The sequence below is a fragment of the Gopherus flavomarginatus genome, chromosome 7, assembly GCF_025201925.1.
Source record: "Gopherus flavomarginatus isolate rGopFla2 chromosome 7, rGopFla2.mat.asm, whole genome shotgun sequence".
Taxonomy (NCBI): Eukaryota; Metazoa; Chordata; order Testudines; family Testudinidae; genus Gopherus; species Gopherus flavomarginatus.
The window spans coordinates 52,837,642-52,853,514 of NC_066623.1; the positions used below are offsets into that span (position 1 = coordinate 52,837,642).

General features: G+C 43.1%; 1 protein-coding gene across 2 annotated transcripts in view; it reads right to left on the reverse strand.

The window, feature by feature from the left end:
• The window catches only part of PRRX1 (paired related homeobox 1), a 93,710-nt gene that overhangs the window by 16,035 nt on the left and 61,802 nt on the right, over positions 1-15,873 (reverse strand). The window lies entirely within an intron of this gene.

Sequence of the window (15,873 nt, forward strand, 5' to 3'; positions counted from 1 at the left end):
TATGCATCGTTCGCGAGTCACCAGTGTAGTAAGATGAGGCCCTGAAATATAAACTCTTGTGTCAGAGGCCTAGTCTGAGGCCTGAAGCCTGAACCAAAGTACTTCCAGGCATTGCTAAGCAAAAGCTGGGCTGTGAGCCAGAGGCAGGCCCCGCTCACAGAAGTTGGTGAGAAGAGAGTTGTTAGAAGCAGGTGCATTCACACATATAAGTGCTAACAAGAGGAACTTGTGCCAAGATGGCACCTGGACAGCCCGATACAAGGACACTCCATGGACATAACAAGGAACAGGCAGGTGCATCTTAAAGACAGGACAGCATGATGGATAGATCTGTTTGTCTGGAACAACATGATCAAAAGGGAAGACAGCACCCTACTGAGCCAAGCGGCTGTACCTCAATATGTCATAGGGATGAGTAATCTATCCTGTAACTGTATAAAAGTAGGTCCTGGAGTGCATATCTTTGTCCAGCCTAGAGGGCAATGGAGTGTCCCGCCACTGATTTAGCTGTGTCCATTGCCAGGGGGCACATATTCGTAGTATGTCCTGTAGAGTCTATAGGAAACTATTACTGTGTTTTGTTTGACAATAAACCTGGCTCGGGTTCCTTCGTAACTTACTAGAGTCTGTGGTCTTTGGGGGGTTCTCTTGGGGTTTGCTGTGTCAGTGATCTGCGCAGAGCCAGGGCAGCACACAGAGGGAACATGCACACAGCCAACTGTTACCATCATTGAACAAGAGCAGAGCACCCCCACACCGGTAGCTACTGACAACAACTGGTTGCCCTACGTGATTAGTCACCTAACTCACATGGTTGGGTTTCCATTTACCCAGTTTGGAAGAGCTACACTTTATAAACAGGAAGACTATTTGAAGAACTCATTGATTGGTTGCTTCTCTAAGGAAAGCACTGTAAGATCATTATTATCCTGCTCACCAGATTCCAATGCAAATCAGTGCAAAGGCATCCCAGGCAAAGGTGGAGTTTGGTTCCTCTCATTACTCCCTACTCCACCTTATGCAAACTAGCTCGCTTGGCAAACTGTCCTTCCCTTTGCTCCCTCATTACTTCTTCCATAACAGCATCACGGTTCCTGCTTTGTCAGAGACTACAGGGCCCTTTAGTTCCACCAGAACCCTTAGTATTTGATGCAGTAATGTGGCAGTGTGGCTCCAGATATCCCCCAAAGCATTTAGGGAGCTATATGTTTATATACTGGGTAGTCAAACCTTTGGCCAGCTAGGTAGGGAACTATCCAAGATGCTGGAGCAATAAGACCACGTAAAACATGGTCTGAGATTCCTTCCTTTTCTCAGTGGCTTTGTTTCTGCTGAACTAGTCTTAATGAAAACACTGGGGAGTTATTTTCTCCCCTTTAAGTCACTCATTGGCCTTATAACGAGGCTTACATCCACCATGATTGATTATTTGCTATTTACACTGGTTTTATACCAAGGGAACTTCACTAATGTCAGTAGAGTTGCACCTGCATGAACATGGTGTCCTGGAGTAGAGAATCAGACCCGTAATAGTTTGACATGGCTGCTTTCTGTAATCTGTACCCTGCCTGGCTTCATATTATTCAACTCTAAGGGTAACTCTACACTGAAAAAAACAAAACAAAAACTGGCAGCAGCGAGCCGCAGAGCCCAAGTCAATTGATTTGGCTCATGAGGTTCCCACTATAGCATTAAAAGCAGCAGTGTAGACATTCCTGCTCCAGCAACGCCCCAGCTCTGAGAAGCCACCCCCTTGCTGGGTTTCAGAGCCTGGGCTCCAATCTGGGCGGGAATGTCTACACTGATGTTTTTAGCCCTGTTGTGTGAGTCCCACAACCCATAGTCAGTTGACCTGGGCTCTGAGACTTGTTGCTGTGGGCTTTTTCCTCCCCAGTGTAGACATATCCTATGCTGGAACTTTCAGAGATGTCTATGGGAGTTTGGCACCCAACTGCCATGGAATTCCAAAGGGAATTGAGCTCCTAATTGAGCAGGTATATTAATAACAATGATTTGCACTGACAGCATCTTCTCTCTGAGGAGCTCAAACATGCATGAACAGTTTCACAGCACCTCTGTCTGTCAGGTCAGCATCTGTTTCCATGCAATGTGGGGGAAGGAAAAGATCTGGGTCCAGCAAAGCACTTAAGCACGTGTTTAACTTTAAGCATGCAAATAGTCCCATTGAAATTAATGGCTCCGCTCATGTGATTAAAGTTAAGCATCTACTTAAGTATGTTGCTGGATTGGGACCTTAACATTCTTATATATAACAGACCAGATCTTTGGCTAATGTATATCAGTGTGGACTCATTGAAGTTGAAGGAGATACATCAGCTACACCCATCTAGGGATCTGGCCCAATAGATTTAGAATAAAATAAAGCATTGTGAAGTAACCCTGCCTTGCCTCTCCCATAGCGATACTGCCTTCTCCCTAGTGTCCCTGGGAAAGGATGCAGTCCCAAAACAGGAAAGTTTTTATTAAGAAAAGGAAATCCAAAATGTGTTGTTTTTCTGAGCACCTATTTGGGATACTTTTTGCTGTCCATCTGGTAACAGTTACTGCACCTGAACACCTAAAATCCATACAATTGGGAACAAAGGGACATTCCACTTAAATTAAAAGGCAGTTTTCAGATTCCAAAAGGTTTACAGCTCTCATATCTTCTCCTCTCCTCAATAGACAGCCAATCCCTGGACAGATTCCTTTCCAGTCTGGGAATGCCTGGATACAAACATGCCCATGATTTCCTTGTATCTGAGAGGAAGTGTTTGGAGATTAGTTTTAAACAGGAGTTTTGAATCTTTAAGCCGAGATGGAAAGGCAGGAATGTGTTAGAAAAGCAAGTGTGTTTAGGAATTCTGGAGCATTAAAGTATGGCCACACGTGGTGACAATGGGTCATCCTGATCAGGCTACAAGAAGATGAGTGAGGGAGAGAGTGGGACACAATTTAATTAATACTTGGGTTGAGTGTAGTGTTGGCATTTCTGGTTATGCTTTTCATGGGTTTATTTCAGCCAGTGACAGGGTTGATATCATATGAAGGAGATGATGCTCCACTGCCTTCCACCTTGTGTAGTCACCGAAACCTGTGCAGAGGGAGAGAACTCACCCAGTGATGTGAGGGGACAGTTCTGACAGGGTAGCATTTTACCCTTGGAGCACACAGCGCAAGGCATGGGAGAATCAGTCTCACAGTGTTTCAGTCCCTTGCACAGTGGAAACACTGTAAGAGCAGCTGCTATGGTTTGTGGGCCCCACAAATCGTTCCTGGAGGCATTAAAAAAATTAATGAAAATGGTAAGCACCAATACAAAGTTAGAGATGTGGCTTTTGAGGGAAGTGTTCACTTATGACTTCCTCTGGAATACAAATGAAGGTCTCTATTAATACAGGGTCAGTGGAGGATAAGAGGGTCAGATCAGGCAGTCTATCCATTGACTTCAGTGGGCACTGGATTGGGCCTGAAGTAAGGGCAATAGAACAGAAGCATAAACTCCACAGTGGAACCCTAGTGCAACACTGACAAAAGATGGGCAACCCTCATAAGTGTTGAAGGTTCAGCGTAAGTCGGCTATGAAGGGTCAGGTTGGTTTTTTTTCCCCAGTACGTCTGTGGGAACCAGGCAGCTGTTTCCAATCAGCGGCGCTGCGGATAGGTGGGTGGGTCAATGTTCAAATAATACGACCTCACTCTTCAAATGGAAAACCCAAGTGCCTGGGGCCTGAGCTGGACTGTTTTGTGTAGGGAGTTTGGGAAGGATTCTGAACCCCGCCCAGCTGAGCCACATGTGTTGTGTGATCCTCCACCTCCAAGACTGGCCCAAGTTGTTATGAGTTTGGCAGGCATAGCTTCACCACAACTTCATGACATTTGGATCACAACATCCATTGGGTTACATTGCTGCAAACATCATCACATTGTGCTGATGGCCAAGAATGTCCTGTGCTTTAAGCACCCAGAAGAGGGACGGTTCTGCGTTTGAGCTCAGAGTCTAGCTCATTGCCCTTTATGACCAGAATCTAATTCCTAGGGACGGAGGAAGAATAAAAGGGATCCAAATCCACACATACTTCAGCCTAGCATCCCTGCCACCTGAGGATCTCTCTCTCCATACACCCCAGATGGACTCTGGTCTTCTTTCTGCCTCTTAGTGCTTGATCTTCCTCCTAGAGTGGAACAGCTCAGCTCAGCATACCAGGAGGCCTGCATTGTTATCTGTTACCCTACCTCCAACTCATTGCTCCATCTGGGACCCTACGGACTAGAGAAGTGCATTATAGGCTTTTCACTTTCCTTTGATGAATCAATTTTTGGCCAGTGCTGGAGGCAGGATACAGAATTAGATGGCCCATTGGTCCAATGCCAAAAAGCAGATTGTTTGTTCCTGTGGTACCATAGTGACGGGTCACCTTATTTCTATCTTGCTTGGTCATTTCTAGACACAATGGAACTGTTTTTCTCCAACTTATAGGAGTTTTACATTAGTGTGCCTTCATTGACTTTGGTGGAAATATTCCCAATTTACACCATCGTAGATGAGAGGAGAAACCATTGGCTTCTCTTAATATTCATGGGAATATGGGTTAGCTAGAAACATGGCTAAAATTAAATTAGTACAAATCCTAGTGGGGGACTTCATAAACTAGGCTAGCTCTTATACCGCGCTTCTCATCATAAATCTCAAAGTGCTTTACAAAAGAGTGTCAGTATCCCCATTTTACAGATGGGGAAACTGAGGGATGGAAGTGATGTGACCTGCCAAAGCTCACCCAGCAGGCCAGTGGCAGAGCTGGGAATGGAACCCACCCAGGTCTCCTGCATGCCAGTCCAAGACTCTATCCACCAAGCACACTGCCTCTCTTAATTAGATTCAAGAGTATCTAAGGGGGGTCACAAATCAGATCCCAAACTGTGTATGCACCAGTTCTAAGATGATAAACATAATGATTTTAATGGGAGTTAGGCCCTTAAATATCTTGAAGAGCTGGATCATTGGATCATTGCTTTCTCATGTCCCAAACATTTCTCAGAAGGAAGCTAGTGCCTAAGGGCTCTCTTGGGGTTTCATACCTCATCTTCTGAAACATCTGGTACTGGCCACTATCAGAAACAGAATGTAGGGCTAGGTAGACAGTGGGTCTGATCCAGTCTGGCAATTACTACATTCCTGTGTGATTGTTACACACGAGGAGCCATTAGCTCAGTGCTATGGGGATGGGAGAACAAAGGAGAGGGCCTGAAAAATGCCAAAGATTAAATGTGCATCCTGCCAACAGCCCCAAAAGCATCATCGCAATTTGCTTGGTTCTTCCTGGCATGAAGGGAGATGCCAGTGATTCACAGCTCACTCATAACAGACGGGATCCAAAAAACAAAAGGTCAATAAAAGGTGACTTGGTGAAGACACTGAATGGAAAATTATGAGCAATCGTTATATTCCAGTGACTCATGTGAAGGTCACCCCTGGCCAATTCACCTCTGCCATCAGTTGGCATGGAGCGTGGACATTACTCACCTATTACAGGAAGTATCTGGACACTGATTGCTAGGCAGCTAAGCCCAGTGGTGGTTTTCCTTGACCACAGGCTTGGGTAAATTACAGGGTCAGAGACGACTAGAGGGTGTAGCCACACAACTCCCAGTAACGTCAATGAGTGGCTAAATCATCTCTTAGGTAGCTTTGAAAAATCTCAACCATCCTCAGCACCTTGATTTCTAATTCTCCTCCTACCACTATCACCATTTCATTGCCTGGAACACCCTTTTCTTTTCTTCTTCATCCTTTCCTGCATTTGCTGAATAGCAGAAAGGGGTCAAAACCAGCATCTGACCTCTGCTCTCTGGTAGTTCAGAAACAGAAAATATATCATGGCTCAATTTGGTTCACATCCTCCAAGGCCCGATCCCCTGGCATGCCCACACCTGTCCCTGCCTACCAAGCACCCACACCCACCCCATCTCTGGATGAGACCCATGACATCCCTCCAGAGGGCAAGGAGAGAACATTGCAGGGTAGACACATGCCCAGAACTAAACAGAAGTAAAGGGCATATAGCACTTTGCTGTCCAGGTTACTCAGCACATGCAAAAAGAGAGAGGAAGGACCATCCATTGGTTAGAGCACTAGCCTAGGATTTGGCTTAAACTCCTTGTTCTGTCATATGCTTCCTGTGTGGCCTGCGACAGATCATGTATTCTCTAGAGGCATCATTCCCCAGTAGAGATAATAGCAATGCCCTGCCTCGCAGGTGTGGTGGAAGGTGCTCAGATATTGTAGAGATAAGGGCTGTATAAATACCATAGAGAGAGCCTGAGAGGAGGAAATAGAAAGAGGGGAAATAGGAAAGAGAGAAATACTATAATAGGACACAAGATTTGTGGGTCAACATTTGCTGTTATTTAGATTGTAAGTAAAAGGATTGGCAGGACTTGAACGCAAGCCTGGAGGCCTCTCACACAACCAACACCCCCCGGTGGCAGCTGCAACCTGGATGCTCCCTATGAGCCACAATCCACAGGGACTGATGGACAGCTGTCTTTAGCGACCCCTGATTGGCTCCTTGATCCTACATAAGCCCATGGGGTTTACCGGGAAGGGTCCAGGCAACAATATGGATTACCAGCTAGCTGCCATGACAACCCTGCTTCTCTGCCTTTGAATTCCCGGTACTGACCTTGGCTCTGATTTGGATCCTGATTTCTGATTGACCCCCTCAACCCCAACACTAAGATTCCGATATGTAGTATTGATCCCTGGCCCAATTCCTGACTTTGTCTCTGACCCTCAGCCTTGGCTCCTGACTGAGGGTATGTCTACACTATCTGCCAGATTGGCGGGTAGTGATCCATCTACTGGGGATCGATTTATCGCGTCTAGTGTAGACACAATAAAATCGATCCCCGATTGCTCTGTTGTCGGCTCCGGAACTCCACTGTGGCAAGAGGCGGAAGCGGAGTCGACGGGGGAGCGTCAGCGGTTGACTCGCCGCCGTCCTCACGGCCAGGTAAATCGACCTAAGATACGCTGACTTCAGCTACGCTATTTGCATAGCTGAAGTAGCATATCTTAGGTCGACTCCCACCCCACTGTAGACCTAGCCTTAGACTCTAGCTCTGACCCTCAACTTGACTCCGACTCCAGCTCTGATCCCGGGCATCAGTTCCTGGCTCCCAAGACCCTGCCACTAGTCCTACCTGACTTTGCCCAAGATGCTGACATTAAGCTTTTTGAGGCAGGGGTTGCCTCTGACTATATGTTTGTACAGCACCATGCACAATGGGCTCCTGTTCTCTGTAGGATGCTCCAGCCACTGCAATGATAATAATGTCAGAAACTGAAGTAAAAGAGGAATCATTTAGACACAGCTACTGATTATTATAAACACAATAATCAAATCCACATTGAAACTAAACAGTTTGATTTAATCCAAGAAGGGTATGAGGCTTTTTCAACCCAAGACATTTAACCACAAAGCATAGGATGTGCCAGGAAAGATTTTTCACATCAGTTGTGTAAGCTGGAAGCTCAATGACTTAATTCCAGCAAGAAAACAAGAGCATTGAAATATGTTCTCAGGTCTCAAAATACTAAGTGAGAAAATTTAGTGGAAAATTTTGACTTTTGGTAGAAAAAAGTAAAACTGAAAGTTTTCTGCCAAAAGCCAACAAAAAATTCAGGTTTAGTGTTTGCCAATAGAAAAAAGCAACACTTTTTTGAGAAAAATAGATACTTGCTGTGTAAATTTTTGTTTAATCAAAAACCAAATTTTCCAGACCAAAAAAAAAGGTTTGATGGGAAATTTTTGAGCAACCTACTTCCAGGAGTTCCAGGAGATTCCTTGCCAAAGTAAAACTTGGTGTATGGCTATAACTCTTTGCCCAGTTCGGTCCTTGCTTGGCCCTAGTGACATTTCCTTTTATATTTGAAATACCGTGTGCCCCCCCAGCAACACATTGTGCACTACAGAACAGGGAACTTAGAGGGGAAAGGGCTGAGAAAAGGAATTCAAAACTAGCATTGGGTTTGTTTATGAAAAGAAATTAACAAAGATATCATGAAAGCAATCCTTACAGCATGATAGCAATCTATCCAGCTCCAAATTATCAACAGAAGTTACTTTTCCCATTACAAATTGCTGAAGGCAAAAACTATTAACACAGACAAATTCTGGAGAGGCAGTGTCAGTTTCGGGAGCAGAGTCCATATGTTTTTGAGTTGCTCTGTGAGTTAGTGAAACTGGAAAAAAAAATCCTCATGTGAATGAATATTATATTCTCTTAAAAAGTCTTTTTAAGAGAACATCTTCTAACATTCAGTGGTTAGAAAATGCCAACATTAAGGTTTCAACTGCAACTTTAAAGAGACTGTGTCAATCTGAAGATCACTTTTTCCCCTTAAAATTTCTATTTATTATTGCTAGCAGTAACCCTGAAGACTCCTACCATGGAAAGAGAGTTGAGAGAAAGTTCCTCTCTATTTTTCTTCAGTTTATTTTGTGCCTTGGACAGCATTTGGTGTATGGTTAATTTCATCACTCCCTTGTTGATGGTCATTTGCATGTGGTGTCTCATGCTGACATCACTCTCATGCAGTCCTCACACTCTGCAAGAGTCTATTTACCAGGAGTAGCAGTAGCAAAGTTAAAACTGGAAAGGCAGCAGGCAGGTGTGAGCACAGAGAGAAAAAGGGGGAGAAGAGACCCAAGCATGTAAGGGTTTGCTCTCAAACCTGCACAAAATATCCTTCCAAACACCCCTTAGAAATACAAAACCCTTATTTTTATGTTTAAAAGTCATTACAGAGTTGTTGCAATTACCCCAAATCAAGCACTGCAAACTCAGGAAACTAAGAGTTAAGGTTACAATTAAAATAAATATAAAATTGTTCAGGTAAGAAATGCCCAAGTAAGTGATCCACACAACATAACTCTGCCCTTTAGTGACACAATGCAATGACCACACAAATATAATTTTAAAAAAACCAAAACCATCTGACCGCACACTACTAGATTGTGACCTACTACCCCATATTGGAACCCAGAGGGGGCCTCATTAAACAATTACAACCATATTTGCTGGGGACCACATCCTGAAAGAAATAGTTTCTAAAGTCCCTCTTCTGGCCTTCAAACAACCCAACTTCATCAGAAGCAAGCTCCCCACAGACCAGGACACTCAAAGTGGCACCAGACCGTGCCAGAAAAACAGATGCAAAACCTGCAGACATATCTCCACTGCTACAATGATCAACATCCCCCAGAACACACCTTTCAAGATCCATGGCTCTGACACATACTTATTGAAACATATGGTGTAACTCATCCAGTGCACTAAATGCCCCAATAACAACTGTGTGAGTGAAGCAAGACAAGGTGGGTGAGGTGATATCTTTCATTGGACTAACTTCTGTTGGTGGGAGAGAGAAGCTTTCACCAACAGAAGTTGTCTCAATAAGAGATATCACCTCACCCACATTGTCTCTCTAATTATAATTAAGAAAATTTAATATTTGTGATCCCAGATCAGGTTGTACTGATTTTTAATACACATCAATTTTTTTTCACATTTTCCCCCCTCATGGCACACTATCATTGTTAAGTTAGTTGACGGGTTTTTTTTTTTCAGATATAGCCTGTACACAAGACTTTAACTGATTTTAACTATATAGAAAGTTTGGCTCTACATTATACCATTGTTAAAGTCATTCGGGACAAAGGAAAGACTGAGTCAGATGCTAAATGTCTTAAAGGACCCAGTTTATATTTAATTTAACTCAAACTAAAAAAAAAACAGATTTCCTTGTTAATTCTCAGAAAAGTCACTTGTCCTCAAAAGAGTAAGGGTGATAAGTTTGGAAAGCAGTAAACACTTGTTGTATTTTTCATTCAAAACAAAGATCGAGTCCTTCTTTAAATATAAAATGAACTTGTGTGTGTGGATACATGTATGTATTATTTCCTGAGCAACCATAGCTGCCAAATGCATATATTCACACCATGACTACTCTTCTATTTTTAGCATATTAGCTCAATCAGAGCTAACCTGGGTATGTCTGCCTGATCTGGAAACTACACCTCTAGCTGGAGTGTAGACACCACACCAACAAGGTTATGTCTACACTACAATAAGTGGTGTGATTGTAGCCAGTATAGACATGCCTGAGCTAGCTTTGAACAGTAATAGCAGTGAAGCTGTACAAGCTCACTTGGGACCCTGGTATGTACTCCATCAGAGCAGCCATGCGGCCATCCGTGCTGCTGCAGCTTTAGTGCACTTGTTTTCTGTGTTACCTGAGCTAGCTTTGATCTAGTTATGTTTGCACACGCTGCAGTCACACCTCTGACATCAGTGTAGCACTGATGTTGGGCACAAATGTAATCCTGACAGAACTGGAAGAAGGGCACAGATTCTCTCATACCAGTAGTTTGGAAAAATTGTCACTAGATGTTAACCGTCAAAAAAAGTATTTACTGGAAAAAATACACCTACAATCATATTTATAATTTGATATAAAGCCAAGGAGCATCTCACTAGATGCCACAGTCAAGACTAAACTGCTGTAACTGGGTTCCTTTTACTCTGGATATGATTTCAGTTAGGATTTGTCACACCCTTCTCTGCCCCCAATATACATGCACGGACCCAGCCCTTTGTGTCCTTCAGCGATTATTAAGGAGAATGGTTAGTTCTCCTTTTGTAGCAGGGTTTTCAACCAGGGCTCCAGGTCAGATGGTTTCCATAAAATGGTAAGTCCTCTATGGATCTCGGACTCCAAGGCATGTGTTTGGAATTCCTTGTCTGTTTCATATTTTATTTTACATATTATAATTTTTATGTGACTTATCACATTTGTCCTTGGGAAATGAATCAAAAACAAATACATTGTAAAAAATCTTGCCAGTGGCGAATTATAGAGGTCAGGCTAAATGACCACGAAGGTCCCCTGGCTCTATAAACTATGAATCTATGGCATGTCTACGCTCCAATCAGAGGTGTGATTGCAGCTCCAGTGGATGTATTTGCACTAGGTTTACATGCACTAGTACAGCTAAAAATAGCAGTGTAGGTGTGACTTGGTAGGCGTCAGCACAAGATGTATAAGTCCACCAGTACCCATGGCATGTACTTGCATTGCAGAAGCTGGAAGCCCTGCATCTACAGTGCTAGCTTTAACCATGCTACTACAGGTATAGCTAGCACAGGTATTTCTACCCAATCTCCAATTGCACTTCAGACTGCAATATAGACGTACCTTATGTTGTGTTTATAACGGTCAACACACCCCAATCCACTGGTGCCTGTTGTCACATCTCTTAAAGAGCACACAGTGACATAAAACTATGCAAAACAATCCCAAAGCCAGCACTACAAAGTCAATAGATATCATCCGCTCCCTTATATACACAGAAACATTGGGTTCCATTACCCACCTTATATTCACAAGACTCTGGCCCTGCCAAAATTAACACACGCATTTAACATTGAAGTCTATAGCACTACTCAAGAGTGAAAATACAAGTCTGGGCATAAATCTTTGCCAGCTTCAAAGCCAGGTTTACAACATCTGCATCTCTGGCCATCTGTTCCTCAACCCCTCAGTCATGTCTGGTGATGTCTCTTGCTACCCAAAAACCCTTCATATCTTTTAGTGCAACTGTTTGAAATCAAATATTGTACAACACAGTTTTAAAAGTGCCTGCACTCCATTTTCATTTCCTCCAGCAGCATGTCTGCCTGTCTGCTTCCTTTTCTGTCACCATCTCATTTCACTCCAAAACAACTTTTCCTTTTTCCCTCTAAAAAAATTCTCCCTCTGTTCATTCATTGTGAAAATTCCAGGATCATCAATGGGTTAGCGTCATATTCCTTCCTGACCCCAATGAGTGATCATCTAGTCTGGTATCTCATCTCCAGTGGTGGCCAGTAACAGATGCTTCAGAAGAAGGAGTAAAATATCATGGAAAAGGTAATGAGGAAATATCCCACTCACAAGCAAACTATACTAATCAATTTGCCTCATTAGTATCCAGAAGCAGTAAGTGCCACAAGGTAATTGTAAAATGCATCAACAAAAAGTATTTCCAGATATCTCTTATACAGTTGCTGCCCCTTTAAAGTTTTAGCTGGTGCCCTCTATTTCCTGTACTTGGATATCTTTCTCCTTGTATGGGGCAAAAGTAAGGGGTGCCTGACTGATCACTTTAACTGGACAAAGCCCACAAACATCTTGAAGCTGTGCACAGGTTTAAAGTCACATGAGACCACCATAAGTCATAGTGTAAAAAGAAATCAGCAGAGAAACACAGAGTATTCCTAAGGACCCCCTGGCATTTCAAGGACCAAACTGCTGGTTGGTTTTTGTTTGTTTGTTTTTTTGTTTTTTTGGACCACTGGAAGAATAAAACCCTAGTAAAACCATCTTTGGGAATATTATTTCCTATCTGTTATCCTGGCAGAGTGCTTCAGCCCTCACTAGATCTCACACTTTGGTGGAGGAGCCATGCTAGGTGGTAAACATCCCACAATTCCTGGAGTCATGGTAAAACAGGATGGAATTCACAACATCCCTCTGACTTGGTGAATTCTTAGCGATATTATTCTCCTTATTCAAAGCCTATGATGTATATGACTTATGAGGGAGGAGAGTACCCAATACCTGTCTGGTTTTTACTTGCACCCTGAGGAAAACCAGCAAAAAAACCCATCAGGCCACACTCCTGCCCTCTTAAATCTGCAGTGACTCCACTGAAGTTAACGGATTGCATGTGGTGTATATCTAGGCAGAATTTAACCCATCATCCTTGGACCATACTCATAAAAAGCAGAACACCTGGAGGGTATCCCTCGTCATTTACATTTTTTCCAGTATGGCAAAATATAGTGTGTTTGTTTTTACAGATTATTTCCCAAGATCCTCAGCCCTTTTCTGGTCCCTGTGTATCACATAAAAGTGCCGGAGCAATGTGAAGGGTTTGTTAAAGCCCCATATCTTCCCTGGGCATAGGCATTGCAGGAGAGAGTGGTAATGCTGCTGTCAGAGGACCCTCTTGCAAGCCCTGGTGTAGGAGCAAGCTGAGGATGAGGCTGGGGGTAAGAGGGGTGTGTCAGAGGCAGGATTGGAACATGCAGTATGGTGGAGACTCCAGGTAGCACTGCAGTCAACAGGGCAATTCTTTAGGATAGGGGGCTCTCTAGAGAGCAGCTCAGTTTTTGGCAGGCACAAAGGTGTCTTAAATCCAGCTCAACTTGCATCCCCCTGGGCTGTGAGTTCTGTGGTGCACATGTAATACAGACAGACCACGGTCGTCAGCAGGCAGGATCAAACCTGGGACCTTGGGAGCTTAGTGGATAAGCTAAAAGCCATGTGACTGTTAGCTAAGGCTGTAGAGCAGGCTCATTAATCTCTCTCTAAGTGGTCTCGGTGCCACTAGACGGGACAGAACACCACACCCAGGAGGTGTGTGGGTTACACACAGAATCTCACCTGTTATCGTTATTACTATTCATTTATATTGTGGTACTGGCTAGAGGCCAATGAGGTTGCTGCCCATTGTGCCTTCCAGCCTCTCTCTCAAACAGGCCAATCTGCTGCCAGGAACACATATGGCTTCACTTGTTTTTACTTTGTACTCAGAAAACTGCAAAAATCCATGTGGGTTTCAATTGGAAAGAATGGAAAAATAAAAGATATTTTGCACAGGGCTACTAAAAATATTTTTGCAAGAGAATTAAAAAAAATTGCAAACCAATTGTTTGGCATTTTGTGCATTCCTAACAGCCTTCTCCAAACTCTGTGGGAACTACAATGCTCTGCAAAACCACCCAGAACTCCCTTTAGCTTGCACTGGCAAAGATTTACTCATTCCTACTTGATTCATGAATATCTTTGCTTGTTTGGGTCCCACAGAGAGCTGGCTTTGCTGCTGGGAAGTGTCATTACTACATAGCCTTGTCCCACCTGTATCTGGAAATTCACTTTGACATGTTATTTTGTATGTATGGCCCATGTGGACCCACAGTCAATGGCCTGTGTGATATGAGCGCCAGCTGGCCTCCTCAGTAAACAAGAATGGTATTTGCAATAGATATTTCATCTATTTATAATTTTAACACACAGACCTCAGACAGCTAGAAGAATGTTAGCTACAGATCACCTAGTGTGCCACATCCTGTTAGTTCTTGTTACCAAGGACTGGATCTATAGTGCTGTAATTCAGGGCATTGACAGGATGTTATGGGAAAACATAAGATGCAGATGAACATGAAAAAGAACATTATGGTCAGATCTCTGAAAAGGTCATTTTCCTTTCATTCATATCCAAATGTATTTCGACCCAGTTAGATGATTTCCCCCGAGTAACGCATGCATCTTGGAACCATTAGCAGATTTTCATTTAGAAATCCCGATCTAAACCACTAAAGCATTTTATGGGTCCCTCCTGATCAGACCTGGAAAAATGATGGCATAAGAGATCCAGTAACAAGAGAACTTGAGCCAGGTTATTAGCTTCCAGACTACATGCCTCATCCAAGAATGGAACATCCAAAGAGGCACTGTGTTCTGTGGGTGCTGAATAAAAACCTTTTTATCTAACATTGTTAGAGTACCGAGTCTGTGGGATTAGAGAGTTTAGAGCTACTTAAAAAACTAACTTTGTTCCTCATTCTTTTCACTGAAACCGATAGCCTGCTATTAGCTGGTTCTAGCTGAAAGATGATAGGACTGGAAAAAGGAAGAGTCTGTGTTTTCTTAGGTACAACTTGCAACTCACACAAGACAATAAGATTCTGCAGAATTAGCAAAACTATGGGCCAGATTCAGAGTTGGTCTATAATGGTGTAAATCCAGAGTGACTCTGGTGACTTCTCGGGAATTCTCTAGATTTACAATAGTGTAAACAGAGATCAGAATCTGACCCAACTTGTATACTTAGCCTATTATATACACTGAATGCATTTCATATTAGCTAATAAATTGCTCCATCTTATGTCTCTTAACCTTTTGGAATGATGAATATTTGGAATGTATTTTGAATGGTCCTCTGCCAAAGTCTAACAGCTATCTAGAGATTTGAAATCAAAAGGATGAGAAATGGAAACCTATTCATTCCCAGTAGACGAGGCAGGGTAATTATTATCATCAGAGCTCTTGAGAATTGGGGAGAATGAGTGATATGTTGGAATCTACACTGTACAATATTGCAAAATGATCTTCACTTCCATGTAATGAATATATTATCAAATAATTCTCCTTTACTGCCCTTAATCAGTCATAATTAGCTGACACCCCAACCTGGAAGTCTGGATGATTCAAGGGATTAGTAATGAGCTACAGAACATTGCATCCTAGAATACTGCTTTAAATTTGGTTCAGAGCAGTAACAGCACTTCACCCTTCTGTTGCATTTTAATCTAAGGATCTCAAAGCACTTTAAAGGCATACAGTTTACCACACCTCTGTTAGGGCATGTTATCATCATCCCCATTTTATGGATGAGTAAAGTGAAGCAAAGAGATTTAACGACTCACCCAAAGTCACATAGCTAGAAGAACAAGGGATGGAAGCCCCAGCCCTCCTACTCTAGCCACTAGGACATGGTGTCTCAGTGAACAAAAGTCATGCGATGACTGTTTCACGGGCTATTTGCAATCAGTCAATTAGCTCAGCCACAAATCTGGATCTTGGATACAAAGCCACCAACACAGTAGATGATGACATCACTCAGTATGCTTGTCTCGTCAGAGAGGCCAACACTTGAATGGGCCAAAAAGGAAGCAACGCTCTCACTTTTGGCTATGGACTGTCTAGACATGTTGGCAGGGCAGTGCTGAGGGATTTATATTGCCATTTCCCTGCTTCCTGTGT